General features: G+C 42.3%; 3 pseudogenes; all 3 read right to left on the reverse strand.

The window, feature by feature from the left end:
- Positions 1 to 30: 30 nt before the first annotated feature.
- On the reverse strand, positions 31 to 5,117 carry LOC118664166 (annotated as a pseudogene).
- Positions 5,118 to 6,153: 1,036 nt separating this feature from the next.
- Positions 6,154 to 7,246, reverse strand: LOC118664167 (annotated as a pseudogene).
- A 3,061-nt stretch (positions 7,247 to 10,307) lies between these two features.
- Positions 10,308 to 14,537, reverse strand: LOC118664169 (annotated as a pseudogene).
- Between the last annotated feature and the right edge of the window lie 6,690 nt (positions 14,538 to 21,227).

The following is a 21,227-nucleotide window of genomic DNA, read 5'->3' on the forward strand; positions in this document are numbered from 1 at the left end:
TTCCATGGAATTTGGTGCAAATTTGGGTCTTTCAATGTTTTGTATGGAACAAAAACTAAGAGGTGGATCAGTTTGCCGTGACCCACCTCTTCATTGATGGGTCCAGGAGAAGGAACCACCAGATGGAGGAGCTCCGTCACTAGGGAAGCCCCAGGCATTCCTCCTGGCTTACCTCCTGCTCTGGGACAGCTTGGGAAGGATAGAGTTGCGGACTTTCTCCAGCTCTTTCTGCTGATGTTCAAATTCTTCCTTCTCTGCAGTCTGATTCTTATGAAACCAGTTGATGATTTCATTACATTTGTCAAGAATCATCTGTTTATCCTCATCACTGAGCTGAACTTGAAGTTTCTTATCTTCAGCATTTGCTTTTATGTTGATTGCCAACAATTTAAGTGAATTTTTGGAAGATGCCTTGTCCCACTGCTTCTCCTCTTTAGCTTTGTACTTCTCAGCTTCTTGGACCATATGTTCTCTGTCTTCGTTGCTCAGATGGGTCTTGTGGTTAGTGATGATAACCGTATTCTCTTTTCCTGTGCTTTTATCCCCAGCAAAGACTTTGAAGGTGCCATTGGTGTCAATATCAAAAGTGACTTCAATCTGAGGAACATCAGAGTACAGGTGATAGGTTTATGAGTTCAAACTTGCTAAGTAGATCATTATCCTTGGTTATGGTGCACTCGTCATCATAAACCTGAATGAGCACACCTGGCAGCTGGTCAGAGAAAATAGTGAAGGTCTGTGTCTGCTTCAAAGCCAATTTATGAGACTGGTAGTTCTTGTTTAGGAAGGCTATTCATTATTAATTCAATGTCTTCTTTTTTTAAAAATTGTTGATAGTATTACAGATGTCAACTATTTTACCTCTCTTTGTTCCCCTCCACCCAACCACCGCCCCACCCCAGCTTTCAGCACATTGTCTATGTCCATGGGCTATGCATACATAGGTATATATTTTTGTGTTATCTCTTCCAGTCCCTGTCATCTTTACCCCTCTGAGATCAGTCTGTTACATGTATCCATGCCTCTAGTCCTATTTTGTTTGTCCGTTTATTTTGGTTCATTAGATTCCATATGTTAGTGAGATCATGTGGTACTTACCTTTCCCTGAGTGGCTTATTTCACTCAGATCTTAGAATAATAATGACCAGGTCCCTCCATGCTGTCAAAAACCTTAAGAGTTCCTTTGTTTTTATAGCCATGTAGTGTTCCATTGTGTAAATGTCCCATAGCTTTTTAATCCACTCTTCTATTGATGAACACTTGGGCTGTTTCCAGATCTTGTCTACTGTAAATAAGGCTGCTATGAACAAGGGGTATATATATTCTTTCTTATTGGCGTTTGGTACTCTTAGGATATATATCCAGAAGTGGAATCATTGGGCAAAAGGCAGTTCCATTTTTAATTTTTTGAGGAAACTCCATACTGTTTTTTACAGTGGCTGTACCAGTCTACACTCCCACCAACAGTGCACTAGGGTTCCCTTTTCTTCACCTCATGGCCTACATTTGTTGTTTGTTGATTTATTGATAGTAGCCATTTGATAGGTGTGAGGTGATACCTCATTATAGTTTTAATTGGGTGAAGCTCAAGGTCTGACACTGGCAGTCGGCGATTGAACTGAAGTGGGTCTATGCACTGTGCCTATTCCTGGAACACTTGTTGCCTTTCCCTTTACCATTCTTACTGGACAATTTCTACTCTCTCTTCAGTCATCAGGTGCAATATTACCTAAAAAAAGGCCTATGTTGAGAAAAAGTGCCTAAAACATGGAAATGAGGCAAAAAAAAAAATCCCATGTCTTTTAAATATCATGCTCTTATATTATCTGAAAATAATCTGACTTAAGTAAATAAAACTTTATTATGCTTTTATTGACCTGTAGAAAATTAACTTAGAAGTCTTATTTTAGAGTTGTATTTTTTTTTACTGTTTTTGAGCCAATTTTGTTATCTGCTCTTTTTCTCACTTATGAGTTAATTAAAATTATGGCACTTGGTTTCTCTGTATTTTTATTATGATTTTTAAAAATTGAAAATTGCACTTTGATCTCTCCTCTTTGCCTTCCCATATCTATCTCTCCTTTGAGTTTTTAAGACATCCTCTGCTTGCTCCATACATTGTATTATAACTGAGTTTAATTCATTCAAAGACTATGCATTCGATTCCTCTTTGGTACCACATTCAATGATAAGTGTTAGTGATATCATGGTGAACAAAGCAGACATGGTCTAGCCCTCAAAGGTTTTTATCTTTTGTGTCACCTTTTTCTCCTACTAGAGTGTACATCCCATAAGTATAGACTATGTCTTAGCCATTGTATCATTCTCAGTGTTAAGCATTGTGTAAACCCACAAAAGTTGCTCAATAAGTATTTGTTGGATGAATGTGTGGATGAGTGTATAATGGTGGAAATATGGCATTCCTAGAAATATGACGCTAGTGTGTCAGGTGAACTGTTTTCTTGGACTGGAACTTATCTAAGGTGATACAGATATTGTAGTGGAGAGGCAGACTGTTACTCAGCCATAAGTAAGTGAAGAGAAATGACTGGCTTATGACAAAACCTTAAAAAACAAGAAGTATTTACATGATTTGAAAAGGAAACAGGGATACTTATTTTTCTCTGACTGGTTTATTTCACTCAGAATGACTAATGAACCAAATAAACTGGTGATCAAAAACAGACCCAGAGTCATAGAATCATCAACAGAAGTTGAACCTCAGAGGGAAGGCAGGAGAGGGTGGATGGGAAGAGAACAACCTATGAACTTGTATGCATATATGCATAGCCTATGGATACAGACAGTGGGGTGGTGAGGGCCTGGGGGAGGGATGTGTAGGATGGGAGTGGGCTGGAAGAGGTTAATAGGGAAAAGGAGAAACTATGTAATACTTTCAACAATAAAGATATTTTATTAAAGAGAAAAAGAAAGAAAAGGAAACAGGGCTGGAATTGGTCCTGGGAATTGAATGCAATGCCAGGAAGGAAGGATTCTTAGGGGAAGTTTAGGTCTTAATTAAGGCAAGAAGGTAGATGGAATTTGAGGGAAGAGATGGAAGATGACTTGGGAGTTATTTTCAATAAAATACATTTCCAAAAGGCCCAGAGTAATAGGTTGGGTTGTGGGTATTTGGAACAGTGGGCAATTTATTCAAATTACAGGATGAATGAGGGTGAGTAGCCTGCATCAAAACTTAAAAGTTGATCATATTTAAAAATTTTCTCTTTTAAGCCTTGTTTGATGCACTATCCTTTATTTCCCCATGCCTGGTCTCATGGTCACTCTCCCCATTTGTTGATGCACCAGGCCCTGTCTTCTATGACACCCTCCAAGCTCGAGTAGGTCATTATCCTTGTTACTTCACTGTCCACATGGACAAGCCATTCAAAACCCTTGCCTTCCTCATTATTGAACTTTAACAACAAATGTTCATTGAATGCTTTCTTTGTTCCCTGTACTATATTAGGTAGTGTGTTTAGAGTGATTTTAAAAAATCATGCCTCCCATCTTCAGTAAACTTACTGTAAACTGAGTGACATTAACAATAAATATGAATGCAATAAGTAGAAATTATATGTATAATTGTATCTGTTTTAGTATCAATATTATAAAAAGATAAAAGTACATAAAAGAGATAATGCTGGAATCTAATTCAGGCAGATGCACATTAAAAGAAATGCTCTATGGAAGTAATATTTAATCCAAGACTAGAGAGTAAGTAGTATTTTCCAGATGAAGAATAGAGAGAATAATTGAAAAACTACCACATATAAGTGGGGTACAATGTTCTTGGGAAACACAATGACTTATGTAACCACATTCATATTGGAAATTTAAAAATTTAAATGTAAGTCAGATATCAGGTAATTCTAGAAATGGCCATGACAGCTAGTGGAGAAAAATAGAGTCAAAGTGAATATCTACATAATTTGCTCTCTCTCTAGCTCCCTAATTTGTTCCCAATTAAATTCCCTCTTTCTGGCTATAGTTCTAGGGTAGGAGACTAAGAAGTTGAGTTTGGTGAGTGTTTGGTGCTCAGCTACACCTGGTTTGGATGGACAAATTATATTAGACAAGTCTTATTCCCTTTCTACATGTTAGTTTCCTCTGACTTTCTCTTTGAAATGTATTAGGTTATGGTACCAGGAGATAAACATTATTTTCATTGCGCTTTTATTTTCACCTCCTTCTAAGAATAAGGTTCCTAGATGAAAAGCACTTACTTCAGCGGAGGCTTTGATAGGTCTGGACAGGCAGATTTGGAGGTAGGAGTTAAAGTTGTGTTTTCCTTTGTAATAGAAGTAAATAATTCAGTGTGTGTGTGTGTGTGTGTGTGTGTGTGTGTGTGTGTGTGTGTGTGTGTGTCTCGAAGACACGGTTCAGGGAGGAAGCAATGAAGAGTGAGTATGGATGGGGGGAAAAGGTTGCTGGAGCTAGGACATAGCAGGATTTTGGTGTGACCCCACCATGTCATTCTCTCAAAATGTAAAATTCTACCAAGAAAAAGTCAGAATAGAGCATTCCAGTCAGAGGAGTTAGCAAGTGTGAAGGTCTGATGTAAGAAAAAGCCTAATGCCTGGTTAAAGCCAGTGTGCCCAGAGCTCAGTAAGGGAGAGAAAGAATGATAAACTGTGATGAAGTTTGAGAGCTAGAGAGAGGGCAAATGACATAGGTCTTCATGTTGACTCTACTTTTCTCCACTGGCTCTCATGGCCATTTTAGGTGTTGTCATCACCAAGAATTGCCCCACATCTGACTTCAGTTCAAACTGTTATATTTCCAATCTGAATATGGCTGAATAAGCCAGTGTGTTCCCCTTCTCTACTTAGGTATACAATACCAGCAGAAAAAGAACCTCCCAAACCATACCAAAAAAACAACTGTAAATACCAGACATTAAAATAGGTGTACAGGCTGCTAAAAGTAGTTATGGGCACATAGAGGCTCTGTGGGAGAAAGTGAAGAGAGGTGTAGTGAATGGTGAGAAGAGCATGCAATGGCAGATATCAGAAAGCACTAGCAGTGATATCCTTACTGAGGATGAGGAACATACCTTGCAGAGCAAAAGCTACGGGCTTCTTTGTTATAAATGGTTCAGGAGCTGAGGTGTGCATCCTAGGCCTATTTTTATTTAGAGAAGCAGAGGGCAGGAGATATGCAAATATTTACTCCCACAAGCCATATTGGTAGGAAGAAGCCTGTCTCTGTGGCAGCAGTTTAATATGAGAATCAGCTATTCTGGAAGACTGAATCAGCTTTCTCCCTGCCTCACAAGAAACTTGTAGAAATAGCTGGCCCAGGAAAATTCAATGCATGTAATAATGAATAAGACAGTAAGACTGGCATAGCAACCATATAAATATTATATGTGGAAAAAGGGGAATTAAGATTTACTAGAAAAATGCTGCCATAGAATAGATGAATATTGTAGCCAAACATTTAGCCATGAATTAAAATACTCTTAATGAATAGTAGCCTCTATGAAGGAACACCACAAAATAGAAATACAATAATTTAAGAAAACTATGGCAAGACAATGGGATCTAGCAGATATTAGTAAGAAAGGGAAATATAAACATAGCAAGATGAATCAAAGTTATTACTGCATGTTAACAGGAAGTTGATCTGCATTTAGGCTCATATTTTTGCAACAGATCATCTAGGAAGAGGGAGAATGACAACATAAAAATATGAGGAGAAACATTGTAAATAAGACTGGCCCTTTGGAAGGCAAGTAAAGAGAAAGTCGAGAAGTATTTTTTGGTGAAGAATGCTAATGTTTGGATCCCCTCAAAATTCATATGTTGAAAACCCAATGCCCAAATTTGAAGCCCTGAGCCCATGAATGGGATTAGTGTCCTTATAAAAGAGATCACCTCCTATCCCTCTCAAGTTCCCTATCCCTTCTACCATGTGAGGACACAATGAAAGGTTGGCTGATGAAACCTGGAAGAGGGTGTTTGTTTGTTTGTTTTTTTTACCAGAACCTGACTATGCTGACTCCCTGATCTTGAACGTATACCCATCAGAACTGTGAGACATAATTTTTTTTATTGTTTATAAGACATATAGACTTTGTTATACCAGCTTGAATGTACTGAAGGTCCTCTTACATGGAAATGTTAAGTAGGTGTAGACTAAAAAAATTGGTCAGAAAAGGATGGGAGAAGTTAGAAAAAGAGGAGGGAAGTTGGATTCTGGCAGTGAGACAGGTGTGGGTGTGATGAAGAGAGCAGGACCAAGCTTATGTGCTCCACCATGGAGTGTGAGCATCAAGCCCATTTTGTGGGCAGATTGAGGGGAAATAGAAAATTAACCTGCTATGGAGAATTGTTCTTTTTTTTCTTATTCAGTTCTGAGTTCCAGACAGAACATGTCAGATTCTTCTGAGGAGGTTCTCTGAGTAACAGTGATGTTGTTACATGGAACAAGCCATTTTTGTCCTGGGCGTGAGTCTCAAACTCAGCTGGAATTTCTCCTCCCTCAGAGTAGATCCCCTGGACCTTTGGCTGAGGGAGCCAGCCCTCTGACTTGCACACTACTTGCATTTGTCTGGACTCAGTGACTTCCCCATGGATGTGAGGATGTGAGCCAAAAACTGCAAGAAAGAAGAGAGAGAATTCAGGTCTTAAACTAATTTCCCTGCACTGATATCCCTCCCCTGCTTCTGAAGAGTTGTTGCTGCTGACTAGCCCTCAGTGTGCAGATGAGGAAACTGAGGCTTTGAAGAAATTTTGGCAACAAAGAATTGGACCTAGACTCCTGGGCTAGAAAGGGTTCCAACACAATCTAACACAAATGACCCCTGTATATTTCTTTACTTCCATGATGAGTCTCTTTAATATCCTTTATTTAGCCCGAAACAGTGATATATGGATGATGGGGTAAGTAGACTTGTAATGGCCATCTCCATTTCTCCTATGACTTCTTTATATTTCACAGGAAAATTGGATTAGAGGACGGAGTCCATCCCAGAATACACTCACCTCTGTGGGGTGTCAAGGGGATAAATGTGGCCATTACTTTTCACTTTCAGCCCAATCACTGTATCACTGTAGAAGGAGCCACAGAGCATTACTGCCCACTGTCAGAGGGTGAGACATTAAGGATTCTCAGGACTACAATCCCCTCATGCACAATTTCTTTCACAAGCTTTGTCCTCCTCAAATTAGTCCTCCATGGCTTTCTCAGGCAAGCAACTACCATTCTCATTCAGTTGCACCACCTGAGAGGGTAGGGATCAGGTCCAGCTTCTTTTCGTCCTCCTCCTCCTCCTCCTCCTCCTCCTCCTCCTCCTCCTCCTCCTCCTCCTCCTCCTTCTCCTCCTTTTTCTCCTTCCTTTCTTCTTCTTTCTTTCCACTCCTCCTCCTCCTTCTCTTCCTCCTCCTCCTCCTTCCTTTCTTCTTCTTCCTTCCTTCCTTTCCTCCTCCTCCTCCTCCTCCTCCTCCTCCTCCTCCTCCTCCTCCTCCTCCTCCTTCTCCTTTTTCTAGAATACCCTTCAACATTTCATGTAATACTAGTGGTTTGCAAGTGATGAACTCCTTTAGCTTTTTCTTGTCTGAGAAATTCTTTAACTGATCTTCAATTCTAAATGATAGTTTTGCTGAGTAAAGTAATTTTGTTTGTAGGCCTTTGCTATTTATCACTTTGAACATTTCTTGTCACTCCCTTCTGGCCTGAAATTTCTATTGAGAAATCAGCTGACAGTGTGGGTACTCCCTTGTTGGTAACTAACTGCTTTTCTCTTGCTGCTTTTAAGATACTCTCTTGGTCTTTAACCCTTGGCATTTTAATTATGATGTATCTTGGTATGGGTCTCTTTGGATTCCTCTTGTTTGGGACTCTCTGTGCTTCCTGGACTTGTAAGACTATCTATTTCATCATGGAGGGGAAATTTTCTGTCATTATTTCTTCAAATAGGTTTTCAATATCTTACTCTCTCTTCTCCTTCTGGCACCCCTGTGATGTGAATGTTAATACATTTGAAGTTGTCCCAGAGCCTCCTTACACTATCTTTATATTTTTGAATTCTTTTTGCTCTTCTGATTGAGTGTTGTTTGCTTCCTCATATTGGAAATCATTTATTTGATTCTTGGCAACCTCTACTCTTCTGTTGAGTTTCTGTAATTATTCTTTATTTCAGTTAGTGTATGCTTAATTTGTGACTGGTCATTTTTCATGTTTTTGAAATTCTCACTAAGTCCCTTGAAGCTCTCATTAAGATCCTTGAACAATCTTTTAACAGTTTTGAACTCTGTATCTAGTAGTTTGCTTGCTTCCATTTCATTTAGTTCCTTTTCTGCATATTTCTTCTGTTCTTTCATTTTTGACATGTTTCTTTGTCTCTCTATTTTGGCTGCTTCCCTGTGTTTGTGTCTGTGTACCAGGTAGAGCTGCTATGTCTCTTGGAATTGGTAGAGTGGCCTTGTGTAGTAGGCATGCTGTAGTGCCCAGTGGCTCAACCTACCCAGTTACCTGAGCTGGGCACCCTTGTGTGGGTTGTGTGCACAGTCTTGTTGTAGTTGAGCCTTGGTTACTGTTGGCATAACTGGGAGGAATTGATCTCCTGGCCAATTAGCTGTGAAGACCAGCTAAAGCTACAGCAGAAGATCTGCTGTGCAGGAGAAACCATTATGAAGCAGGAATTGCTTCAGTTGGGTTTTGATGCTCACTGAGTCTTCCTTTTAAGTGTGTCCCTCATGAATGTATGGAGTTGTAATCTGGTGTTTTTTAAAGCTGTCCACTGGGTGTACTGGCTCTGGGGCCTCCTGAGCATGGAAAATTCCACCACTACCTTGGGATACCTAGCATGAGCTATATACGGTTCTGCAGATGGCTGCTATTTTTGTTGGGCTTGGAAATGCCCAAGTGAGACCAAGCTGTGAAATAAGGAAGGCTGCTGTTAGTGCTGTGTCTTGGGCCTCTTATTGGTAGATATGAGGTACTCTGATGTCAGCTGCTGCTTGTTTGAGAGACTTTAGTTAAATCTGAAGCTTGAGTCAGGACAGGCCATTCACATGGAAAAACTGCTGCAAACAGCTTGGGTGGGACTGCAAATTGGGTGAAGTAAGTCTCAGGAAATCACCAGAGTGAAGCCAACAGTGTGAGCCGGGTTGATGGAGACTCAGATATGGCTGCCAGCCAGCTCTGTGACAGGGATGTCCCAGCACAGGAACAATGACCCCTGTGAGCACCCCTGTATGGGAGAAAGCTATTCCCAAGCTATTGCCCCAGTGCCAGACAATCCAGTTCCTCTCTATATTTTCCTGGATCCCTCTAAGCCGGTTCCCCAGCCCTGGAGCTCAGAGGGTGTAAGACAAGGTAAGTTGCTGTGCTGGCCCTTTAAGAGGAACTTCTGGGACTCCAGCAGCCTCTGTGTCACTTAGCCATTTTCTGCACTTGTTTCTATAGCCCAAAGTTATGGTGTCTTCCCTTCCAAGCTTTGGAACCCTGGGCTAACTGGCTGGTGTGGGGCTGGAACGTGTTGTTCCTCACAGGGGGCATCTGTAACCTAGATATATCTCCTGATTAAAAAAAGGCCACATATGGGTGTCTGAAAAGCCCATTTCATCCCTCCATCCCTCTTAGTATTCTCAATGTGCTTTCTTCTTTACTTCTCTAGTTGTAGGATTTATATTCAGCTAGATTTCAGGTGGTTCTGAATGCTGGTTGTTCTGTATTTTAGTTGTAATTTTTTTTAAAAATATATTTTATTGATTTTCCACAGAGAGGAAGGGAGAGAGATAGAGAGAGTTAGAAACGTCAATGAGAGAGAAACATCGATCAGCTGCCTCCTGCACATCTCCCACTGGGGATGTGCCCGCAACCCAGGTACATGCCCTTGACCGGAATCGAACCTGGGGCCTTTCAGTCCGCAGGCTGACGCTCTATCCACTGAGCCAAACTGGCTTCGGCTAGTTGTAATTTTGATGTGGTTGTGGGAGGTGTCAAGTACTGCCATTTACCTATGCCACCATGTTGGTTCCAAGGTCATTCTTTTCTTTCTCTCTATTTTAAAAAAATATTTTTTATTGATTTTGAGAGGAAAGGAGAGGGAGAGATAGAAACATCAATGATTAGGTGCCTCCTGTACACTCCTTGCTAAGGATTGAGCCCCCAACCCAGACATGTGCCTGACTGGGAATCAAACTGTGACCTCCTGGTTCATAGGTTGATGCTCAACCACTGATCAACACTTGCCTGGCAGACAGTGATCATTTTCTACTGCAGGTTGGTGCATTGGGAATGGGTTCCCATGCTATAGTGTCTCCATATCTCCTATGTGTTTCTATGTGGTTACTTTCTCACTTGTTGTGTAGAAGTTGCTCAGTCAGCCCCCAGGTATTCTTCAGGGAGAACTGCTCTGTCTGTAGGTATGAATTCAATGTGTTCATGGGAGGAGGTGAATTCAGGGTCTTCTTACACTGCCTTTTTGGACAGGAAAATACAGATCTTACACTAGAGATGGAATCTTATGGGGTGTTGAATGGGGTGCGATCTCCTTTTAGGTGCTCAGGTTCACCAGGAGGTTAGTCAGGATTTGGCCAGGACAATAGAGAAGGAACTTAGAAATTCCCTCCTGTAAACAAGTTGTCCAGTCAGAGAAACCATTAACCCATCCACCAATGGGGATAGGAAACCAGCACCCATGAGGGAGCCTTATCCCAAACATACATTATTTCATTAATCCTCACATAGGCCTTATGAGCAGGTATAATTATTGGCATTTTATCAATGTGGAAAATTACAGTGGGAGACATTAAACCACTTGATATAGCTTCCCTGTTTAGCTTCCAACCTGGTTTACAGCTGATATAAAACCTAACCCTTACATGCAGGAACATTTTCCTACCTCTCCCAAATGGTCTTCACAATAAAAACCTTAAAAGCTAAGCTGAAATATCCCAGTGCCTCCCCACCACCTCCAAAAAAACACACACAAAACTACAAACAGACAAACCACCACAGGCCAATTTCTTTAGCAGAGTCCTAGGCCAAGGCAAATGGAATTCTAGGGTGTTCCTAAGGCACATCTGTACCAAGCTGAAGTTTAAGCTTCTAAACCCTGCATAATGCCAAGAAATGGGGACAAGGGTCGGGGTGTCAATAGGGGGAAGGAAACAGAGGTGGTTTGAGTGAGGTCCCTCTCTCTTAAACATGTGTTTTTTTGTTTGTTTGTTTGTTTTTTTATTGTAGGAGGTAGATTGCCCCTTTTTAGATAGACTCAGTGGCTGGAGAGTCTTGTTCCCCTCTGGGTTCTTTCCATCCTTTAGCTCTAAGGCTTCCTTCAGTTCTGGGAATGTCTGGAAGAGTTCATGGATCTGAAGGGTGAAATATGATCCATTCAGTGGCATTTTTGATTGGGGAGAGGAGTTGGTGTTGGTGGGAAGTGCTCAATTCTTGCTCCCAGTGGCTGCTTGAGTCAAGATTTTCCCTTCTTGTGGAAATTTTCTCCTTCTGGGTGCCGGTCTCTTTCAGGACAGGGGCAAGCACACACCTCAAAGCTGTTCTGTCCCAGAAGATTGCCACTGGAATCTTTCAGTGTGATGATGGTGAACATGGGCTACCAGCTAATGCCTCCCATGCAGGAGCTGTTACACATGAAGTTGTAGTGAATGATGGTACAGTCAGAGTTCACGTCAGGTGGCTCATAGGGCACATCCATACTATGTTGAAATGTATTTTTGTCGTGCAAATACTAGGCACATAAATTCCTTTCCACCCAGATAAGATGGTTAGAAGGGGCCAAACTATCGCTATTGTCAGAGCAACACTCATGGTAGAAACAGTGCCTCATGACCTCTGTCATGTACTTGGATTTCTCATAGATGGCCATGGCACAGACACAGGTACTCAGTGGAGGTGGGGAGCTGACCTACACTTGCAGGGGGCTGGTCTTTGCTAGCTGGCAAACAATAAGTTGAGGGTAGAGGAATATGTGCAGTTTACACACCTGCTGTCCCAGAATTCAGGAATCCTAAACAGACACCATAGCTGTCCATGTAGGTCTTCTGGGAAGGGACAAAGGATGACAAGGGCCAGAAGGTGGCTGGTGCTGGGATATCAGCTGCTGGTGCAGGAGTTGCTGGCATACTGGAGGCTTCATTTGGACCTTTGTCCAGACAGGTTACAAGGTCTGGGGACAGCAGCAGTTCATCCACTGCCAGGGATACTTTGGGGGTCAGAGCATTGTTTTTTTTTTTTTATTTTTTTATTGATTAAGATATTACATATGTGTCCTTGTCCCCACGTTACCCTCTACCCCCCACCCCCCCCACCCCCGCTCATGCCCTCACCCCCCCGTTGTCCATGTCCATTGATTAGGCCTATATGCTTGCATATAAGTCCTTTGGTTGATCTTTCCCCCTTACCCCCACCCTCCCCTACCTTCCCTCCAAGTCCCGACAGTCCAATCAATGCCTCTCCGTCTCTGGATCAGTCCTTGTTCATCAGCTTATGTTGTTCATTATATTCCACAAATGAGTGAGATCCTGTGGTATTTATCCGCTCTCAAGTTCCATCCCTGCTGTGGCAAATGGTAAGAGTTCCTTTTTCTTCTTCCTCTTCTTAAAGAATACCTTTCAGCATTTCATATAATGCTGGTTTGGTGGTGATGAACTCCTTTAGCTTTTTCTTATCCGTGAAGCTCTTTATCTGACCTTCTATTCTGAATGATAGCTTTGCTGGATAAAGTAATCTTGGTTGCAGGTTCTTGCTATTCATCACTTTGAATATTTCTTGCCACTCTCTTCTGGCCTGCATGGTTTCTGTTGAGAAATCAGCTGACAGTCGTATGGGTACTCCCTTGTAGGTAACTGACTGTCTTTCTCTTGCTGCTTTTAAGATTCTCTCTTTATCTTTTGCTCTTGGCATTTTAATTATGATGTGTCTTGGTGTGGTCCTCCTTGGATTCCTTTTGTTTGGGGTTCTCTGCGCTTCCTGGACTTGTAAGTCCATTTCTTTCACCAGGTAGGGGAAGTTTTCTGTCATTATTTCTTCAAAAAGGTTTTCAATATCTTGCCCTCTCTCTCCTTCTGGTACCCCTATAATTCTGATGTTGGTACGCTTGAAGTTGTCCCAGAGGTTCCTTACACTATCTTCATATTTTTGGAATCTCTTTTCTTTTTTCTTTTTCGGTTGGGTATTTTTTGTTTCTTTGTATTTCAAATCTTTGACTTGATTCTTGGGATCCTCTTTTCTGCTGCTGGATCTCTGTAAATTATTCTTTATTTCAGTCAGTGTATGCTTAATTTCTAGTTGGTCCTTTTTCATGTCCTCCATGGTCTCCCTATACTTATTGAGGGATTCATTAAATTTATCGGCGGTTTCCATAAAATTCTTGAAAAACCTTATAACCGTGGCCTTAAACTCTATATCCAATCGTTTGCTTTCCTCCATTTCTGCCATTTGTGACCTGTTTCTTTGTCTCCGCATTTTGGCAGCTTCCCTGTGTTGATAGAGTGGCCCTGTGCGCCAGGTGTCCTGTACGGCCCAGTAGCTCAGCCTCCCCAGTTACCTGGGGTGGACACTCTTGGTGCACTCTTGGTGCCTTGGTTGTTGTAGAATCACTGGGAGGAATTGACCTCCAGGCCAATTGGCTGTGAGAATCAGCTGTGTCTAAAGTGGGAGAACTTCTGTGCTGAAGACACCCTTCTGGGGCAAGACTTGCTTCAGTGGGGCTTTGGTGCTCACTGAGTCTGCTCCCTGAGTGCGTCCCTTATGGATCTGAGGAGTTGCAGTCTGGATGGACCCCCTCTGACCACTGGGTACAGTGGCTCCTGGTTCTAAGGAGGTGCTAATTCAGCCTCTGCCTGAGGCCACACAGCAGGAGCCACGAAGAGGCTCAGCTGTGAAGCAATGCAAGCCGCTGCGGGGCCTTGGGCCTTCTCTTGGAAGTTCCAGGTCTGCCTGGTTCGGCTGCAGTTAGGTACATTCACATGCAAAAGCCTCTGCCGCAGCCTGGGTGGGGCGGGTTCTCAGGGAGTCAGAGGGCGGAGAAAGCAGCCATGGCCGATTCTCCACCCGGAGTCGCGCGTCTCAGTGTTCCGGTAACGGCTGCAAGCACCTCTGAGGGAAAGCCGCCCTCAAGTTCGCTCGCTGCCGGATAGACCAGCCTCTCCCCGTATGAGTCCTGGGTCCCCAGAGACTTCCCGGAACCGGAGTTCAGAGCAGTCAGGAGCTTGTGACTCAAAAAGTCAGCCGCGTCCTCAGGCACCACCCCCTTTCCTCGCGCGCGCCGCCGTACCTCTGCACTTCACCTCCGCAGCGCCTCTGGCTCTCAGCGTGCTTTTCTTTCCTTCTAGTTGTGGAATTTACACTCAGCCAGCCTTCCTGTTGTTCTGGATGATGTTTGCTCAGTCCTTTGCGGTAATTTTCAATTGTTGTGTGAGGCGATAATTTCCCGGTGTTTACCTATGCCGCCATCTTAGTTGACAACTCAGAGCATTGTTTTCATGATGTAGTTTCTGCCAGTCCGACAATGTCTTCTGACTCTGAAGGGGCCCCATGAAGAGTTCTGACTGTGGCTCCTCCATTGCAGCTTCCAGTAAGGCAGTGTGGCTGTCAAACCTCAGGGGACTGTATCACGGTCCTGGAAAGCACACTGGGAGGTCAGCTGCCAGGTGACCCAGGGGCCCCGAGGATACCTGCCTCCAGGATGTTGGCTCTGGACTTTTTGCAGGTGTGTATTTTGTTTCTTGATTACCATTTGCATAGATAGTTTTTTTCTCACTTTTTTTGGTTTTTATTTTCATTTATTTGTTTTTTATTGAATTTATTGGGGTGACATCACTAATAAAATTATATAGGTTTCTATAATAAATCACCTATGTATTGTATTTTGTGTTCACTACCCCAGGTCAAGTCTTCCATCACCATATATTCCTCCCCCAACCGCTCGTGCCTAAACAGTTTTAACAGTGTCATCTGGATACTCCACTCTATTGCACTGGGAAATATGTAGTCTGGTCATTAATAAACTATAATTTTGCTGCTATCTAATTGTACTCTAACAATTGTACCATCTGGGAAAATGGTTTGTTTTTGTCCATCAGGAAATAACTTTTCATTTATTTGTTTTGGGATTGGGGTGTGTGTGGAGAGGGAGTGAGAAGAGAGAGAGAGAGAGAGAGAGAGAGAGAGAGAGAGAGAGAGAGAGAGAGAGAGAGAGAGAGAGAGAGAGAGAAACATCTATGTGAGAGAAAAACATATATCAGTTTTCTCATGTAGGCGCCCCACCAGATGCAACCTGCAAACCTACAACCCCAGTATGTGTCATGACCAGAATGCAACCCTTCAGTGCATAGGATGAATCACCAAGCAACACAGGCTAGATGTACAAAGCTTTTTAATAATCTGGTCAGGAAATGAAATTTGTTTTCTTCCATCTGGAAAATGTTTTTATATCTATAACCTTGAGAAATGCCAGACTTTTAGTTCTTCTGGGTAAATGATGTGAGTGGTCCAGGAGGTTGCATGGTAGTAGATCACTCATCTGGCACGATGTGCTTCACATCACCATTGAAGAGTGCTTTTCCCTTTGTACTCATTCATTTTTGAGTTTTGTTTGGAAGCTATCGCATGGCAGGCATCGCAGTTGGTATTGGTGTCAGTGACTTGAACAGATAAGGTGGGACAGAGGGCAGCTCTGTCGTCTAAGATTGGACAGTTGATATACTGGCTGTCTAAGATGGACAGCTGGTCTGGGGGGTGCGATGGTAGAGAACACGGTAGGATTTCCTGCTTCTATAAGAAGAGGAAACAAGTTTGTTCTTTGTTTTGAAAAGAAATTATTTTATTTCTCAAGGTTACTCACTGCAAACTCAACCTTGAGAAATGATCCAAGAAAAGAAAATTCTAGCCATTGCAGTCTTGGCACACTTAGCAAGTCTATGCAGGGCAGAGCTGGGACTTGTGTAGGCAAGTGAAGCAGCCAGGATGCACAATTTAAGGAGGCATTTACTCTCAGTGTCATGCAAAACGGGCAGCATTTTTGTAAACCTGAGTTACTGCCTCCCTAAGGTTTTTAAAAATCTTCACCAGAGGATATTTTTTCCATTGACTTGTAGAGAGAGTAGGAGAGAGAGGGAAGGGGCAGAGAGAGGGGGGAGAGAGAGTGAAAGAGAGAGAGAGAAAAACATCAGTATGAGAGGGAGACACACTTCGATTGTGTCTTTAGCACGTGCCCCGACTAGAGCCGGGATGAACCTGAAACTGAGCTATGTGCCCTTGATCTGGGAATCAAATCCACAACCTTTGGGTCTGTAGACTGATGCTCTAACCACTGAGCAATCAGCCAAGGTTGCATCCATAAACATTGTGTTTTAGGCACCTCCCTTACTTCACCCCAGTCCTGAGATGAGGGCCTGGACACTCAGGATGGAGCGTGTCTGGGCCTCCAAGAAGTACAGATTAACATCAAGATACATAGAGTACAAAGAAGTTACAAAAATTTCTTTACGTCAGTTAAAGGTTACCTATCTATACCCATGTCACTATATGACGCTAAGCGTGCATGCCCATCACAAGACATTAAACAATTCTAGCACAGGGTTGTGGCCCTGCAGCAAAGAGAGATAATGCATTTTTTTCCAACCTACTGTGTTGAGATTATTTCTAGACTACAGAGCAGAGAGGAGAATTCCATGGGCAGAGCTGCCTTATTGAGATGAAGAGACAGAGATCAGTGTTCAGAGAGGCTGAGGGGGTAGAATTTTTTGAGCAGAATATCAGAGAAAAGGAAGCTAGGCAAAGAGAGAGAGCTCTAGAAATCTACACAGGGATTCTCTTGAACTGGTTGCTGAATATGAGGTGTGGGAAGGTACTAATGGGAATTAAAAGCTGGAGAATCCTCAGAGCTCACACAGAACTTAAACACATTAGAGTTCCAATTAGTCAGAGTGGAGATACCTTGCTTTTTAGTAGAAAGCCAGAAAGATTATGACAGGAATAGGTGTAAACTAGCTTTAACAGTAAAGGCTACTCCAGACTTGCTCTATATCCAGAGGAAATAGCCTTAAAAAATAACAGAAAGTGGGAAAAAAAAAAAGGCCAAGAGAATTTGTTACCAGCATTGGCACACAACAGGAAGATTTAACGTTCTTTTTTTTTCTTTTTTTTTTTCAGGGAGAAGGCCAATAATACCAAATGGAAATGTATGGGGAACCTCTGGCCCACAGGCCATATGAAGCCGGCAAACTCATATGGTCTAGTCCTGCCAAGGCATTAGGGGTGAGTTAATGAAATGTTCAACCACATATAGCAGGCTATTTATTAAGTTGATAATTTTATATAGCCCATGAATGATGTTATAAATATCCAAATGGACTTTGGCAACAAAAAGGTTCCCCACCCCTGACCCACGGAAAGGATAGAGTACTGGATATGGCAGTGTAGATGCATTTTAAAAAGCTACTTTTTCCCTTATTTTTAATGTCTTTAAAAGATAATTGGCTCTTTAAAGGAAAAATAATAACAACATATGTAACATATATAAGAAAAATGTATGATAAAACTAGCACAAAGAACAAAGGAATTAAAGCATCTCATTGTAACATTTTTATGCTAGTCATAAGGTATTACAATATTGTTTCAAGGTAGAATGGGACAAGTTAGAGATGCATGTTGTAAACCCCAGAGCAATCACTAAATAAATGAAAGAAAAAGGTATAATTGTTACGTCAATATTAAAGACAAAATAATAAAAATAATTAAGTAAAAAAAAAGGCAGGCAAAGAAAAAAACAAGGAACAATGAACTAATCCTATATAATAAAAGGCTACTATGCAAATCAACCGAACAGCAGAAACAGGTTGCTATGATGTGCAATGACCACCTGGGAGAAGACTCTCAACACAAGAGCTTTCCCCTGGTGATCAGTGTGCTCCTACAGGGGGATTGCTGCTTAGCCAGAAGCCGGGCTCACAGCTGGTGAGCACAGTGGCAGTGGCAGGAGCCTCTCCCGCCTACACGGCAGTGCTAAGCAATTAGTCAGACATCCCTCAGGGGCTCTTGGACTGTGAGAGGGTAATGGCCAGGGACCCCCTCCTGAGGGACCCCCTCGCCCCAATGCATGAATTTTGTGACCCGGGTCTCTAATTGTCAATAAGTAGCACAATGGTAAATTTAAATCTAACCTTATCAGTGGCCTAAACCTGTGCTGTCCAATGCAGTAGCCACTAGCCACATGTGGCTATTGAGCATGTGAAATATGATTGGTGCAATTGAAAAACTAAATTTCAAAATATTATTTACTTTTAATTAATTTAAATCTAACAATTGATAGTCCAATTATTGGAACTCTTTCAAATATGCTTAGAGCAACTTGGGTATGTTAATCTACTTTGTTAACTATAAATTTTATAAAATCTATATACAAGTCAATTATTTCTGTAAAATATTTAGTGTATAAACTGAGATATGCTATAAGTATAAACTTTATGTAAGAAATTCATTTTATATATAGATTAAAAGTAAAAGAATGAGGAAAGATATGCTATGTAAACCTTAATCATAAGAAAGCTAAAGTGGTTATATTGTTATTTAATAAAGTAGAATGGAGTACAAGAAATATTACCAGGAGTAGAAGGGACATTTTATAATGACAAAAAGGGACAGTTCATAAGAAGACATAAAACTCCTAAGTATGTTTATGTCATAACAGAAACAAAATAAATAGAGCACACAGAGAAAACTGAATAGGAGAAATAGAGTAATACACAATTATACTTTAAAATTCCAACACTCCTTTCTTAGTAATTGCTGAAACCAGTAGACTAAAAACCAGAAAGGATTTGAAGACTTCAATAATACTATCAACCAATTTGACCTAACTGATATTACAGAATATTTCACTCAAGAATAACAGGATACAAATTCTTTAAAAGTGCACATGGTATATTTACTAAGATGGACTGTGTGCTGGGCAAGAAAACTAGTCTCAGTAGTCATAAAAGGGTTAAAATAATAGAAAGTCATGTTCTTTGGCCACAGTGAAATTAAACTAGAAATATCTTGAGTATTCCCAAGTATCTGGAAATTAAATAAACATTTTTCAATGACCCATGGATCAAAGAAGAAATAACAAGGAAAATTAGAAAATGTTTGAACTGAATAATAAAAATACAATACATTAAAATTCATGAGATACAGTGAAAGCAGTCTTAGAGGAAATTTTATTTGTATATTTTATTCACTATGTTATGCGTTAGGTTTGAAGATTTTTTAATGACAGACTTTTAAATGAGAGTTGTGGCTATTGTAAAGAATAATTGGTCAACTACTGTGGAATAGTTTAATTTGTTCACAAAGTTATCTGCAATGGAAGGTCTGATAGCCCCAATATTACAATATTTTTATGATGTTCAATATTATTTCATATTAGTTTCATGTGTACAGTATAGTGGTTAGTCATTTATATAACTTATGAAGTGATCACCCCAGTAAATCTAGTACCCATCTGACACTATATATAATTATTATAATATTATTGACTATACTAGAGGCCCAGTGCACAAAAATTTGTGCACTCGGGCAGGAGGGGGTCCCTCAGCCCGGCCTGTGGCTTCTCGCAGTCTGGGACCCCTTGGGGGATGTCCGCCTTCTGGCTTAGGTATGCTCCTTAGGGGATTTGGCCTAAGCTGACAGTCAGAAATCCCTCTGGCAGCCCGGGAGCCCTCAGGGGATGTCCACTTGCCAGCAGGGAGTAGGCCTAAGCTGCAGTTGGACATCCTTAGTGCTGCTGAGGAGGCGGGAGAGGCTCCCCCCACCACTGCTGTACTGGCATCCATCAACCTGGCTTGTGGCTGAGCAGAGGTCCCCCTGTGGGAGCGCACTGACCACCAGAGGGCAGCTCCTGCATTGAGCGTCTGCCCCCTGGTGGTCAGTGTGTGTCATAGTGATCAGTCATTCACAGTGGTTCTGCTGTTAGGGTCAATTTGCATATTACCCTTTTATTATATAGGATAGAGGCCTGGTTCATGGGTGGGGGTAGGCTGGTTTGCCCTGAAGGGTGCCCTGGATCAGGGTGGGGGGCCCGCTTTGGTGCCTGGCCAGCCTGGGTGAGGGTCTGAGGGCCGTTTTCAGGCTGGCCACACCCCCTTTAGGGTGGGGGGGGTCCTGATGGGATGCCTGGTCAGCCTGGGTGAGGGGCTGATGGCTGATTGCTGGCTGGTCACAGCCCCTTCATGGTGGGGGTCCCCGCTGGGGTGTCTGGCCAGCCTCGGTGAGGGGCTGAGTGCCGTTTTCAAGCTGGCCATACCCCCTTCAGGGTGGGGGCTCCTGCTGGTGTGCATGGCCAGTCTGAGTGAGGGGCTGATGGCTGTTTTCAGGCTGACCAAGGCCCCCAGTGGGGACCCTCATCCCATGAGGTTGTAGCCAGCCTGGGTGAAGGGCTGATGGCTGTTTGCAGGCTGGCCACAGCCTCTTCAGGGTAGGGGGCTTCATGGGGGTGCATGGCCAGCCTGGGTGAGGGGCTGGTGGATGTTTACAGGCTGTCAGTGGAGGCTGGCTGGAAGCAGGCATCTGGGATTTATTTATCTTCTATAATTGAAAATATGTTGCCTTTAGCAGAGGTCCTGCGGGAAGCTTGGCTTCCTCCTTCGCCGGGGCAACCAAGCCTCCTGCTTGCTTTAGCTCCGTGGCTTCCAGCCACCATCTTGGTTGGGTTAATTTGCATATAGTTGCTCTGATTGGCTGGTGGGCATGGCTTGGGGTGTAGCAAAGGTATGGTCAATTTGCATGTTTCTCTTTTATTAGATTAGACTCCTTATGCTGTAGTTTACATTCCTGTCACTATTTTGTAATTACCAATTTCTACTTCTTAATCCTTTTACCCTTTTCACTTATCCCACTCTCTGCCCATCTGGCAACCATTAGTTTGTTCTCTATATCTGTAAGTCTGTTTTTTAATTTTTATTTTTAATCTTTATTGTTGAAAGTATTACATATGTATCCTCTTTTCCCCATTGACCTCTACTAGCCTGCCCCTATCCCAGGACTTCACCACCTATTGTCAGTGTCTATGGGTTATGCAGATCTATAATAATACTAGTAAAAGGGTAATATGCTAATTAGGCTAGATGTGATTCTCGACATGATTCTGGACATTCATCCAGATTAAGCTGGGGCTGGAGCAAAGCCTGGGTCCCAGGTGCCTGTGGACGAACAGAGGGAAGCCAGCCTGTGTCTCTGATGCCTACCAGTGGCTGGAGGGAAGCAAACCAGGG

This window comes from Myotis myotis, unplaced genomic scaffold, assembly GCF_014108235.1.
Source record: "Myotis myotis isolate mMyoMyo1 unplaced genomic scaffold, mMyoMyo1.p scaffold_m19_p_10, whole genome shotgun sequence".
Taxonomy (NCBI): Eukaryota; Metazoa; Chordata; class Mammalia; order Chiroptera; family Vespertilionidae; genus Myotis; species Myotis myotis.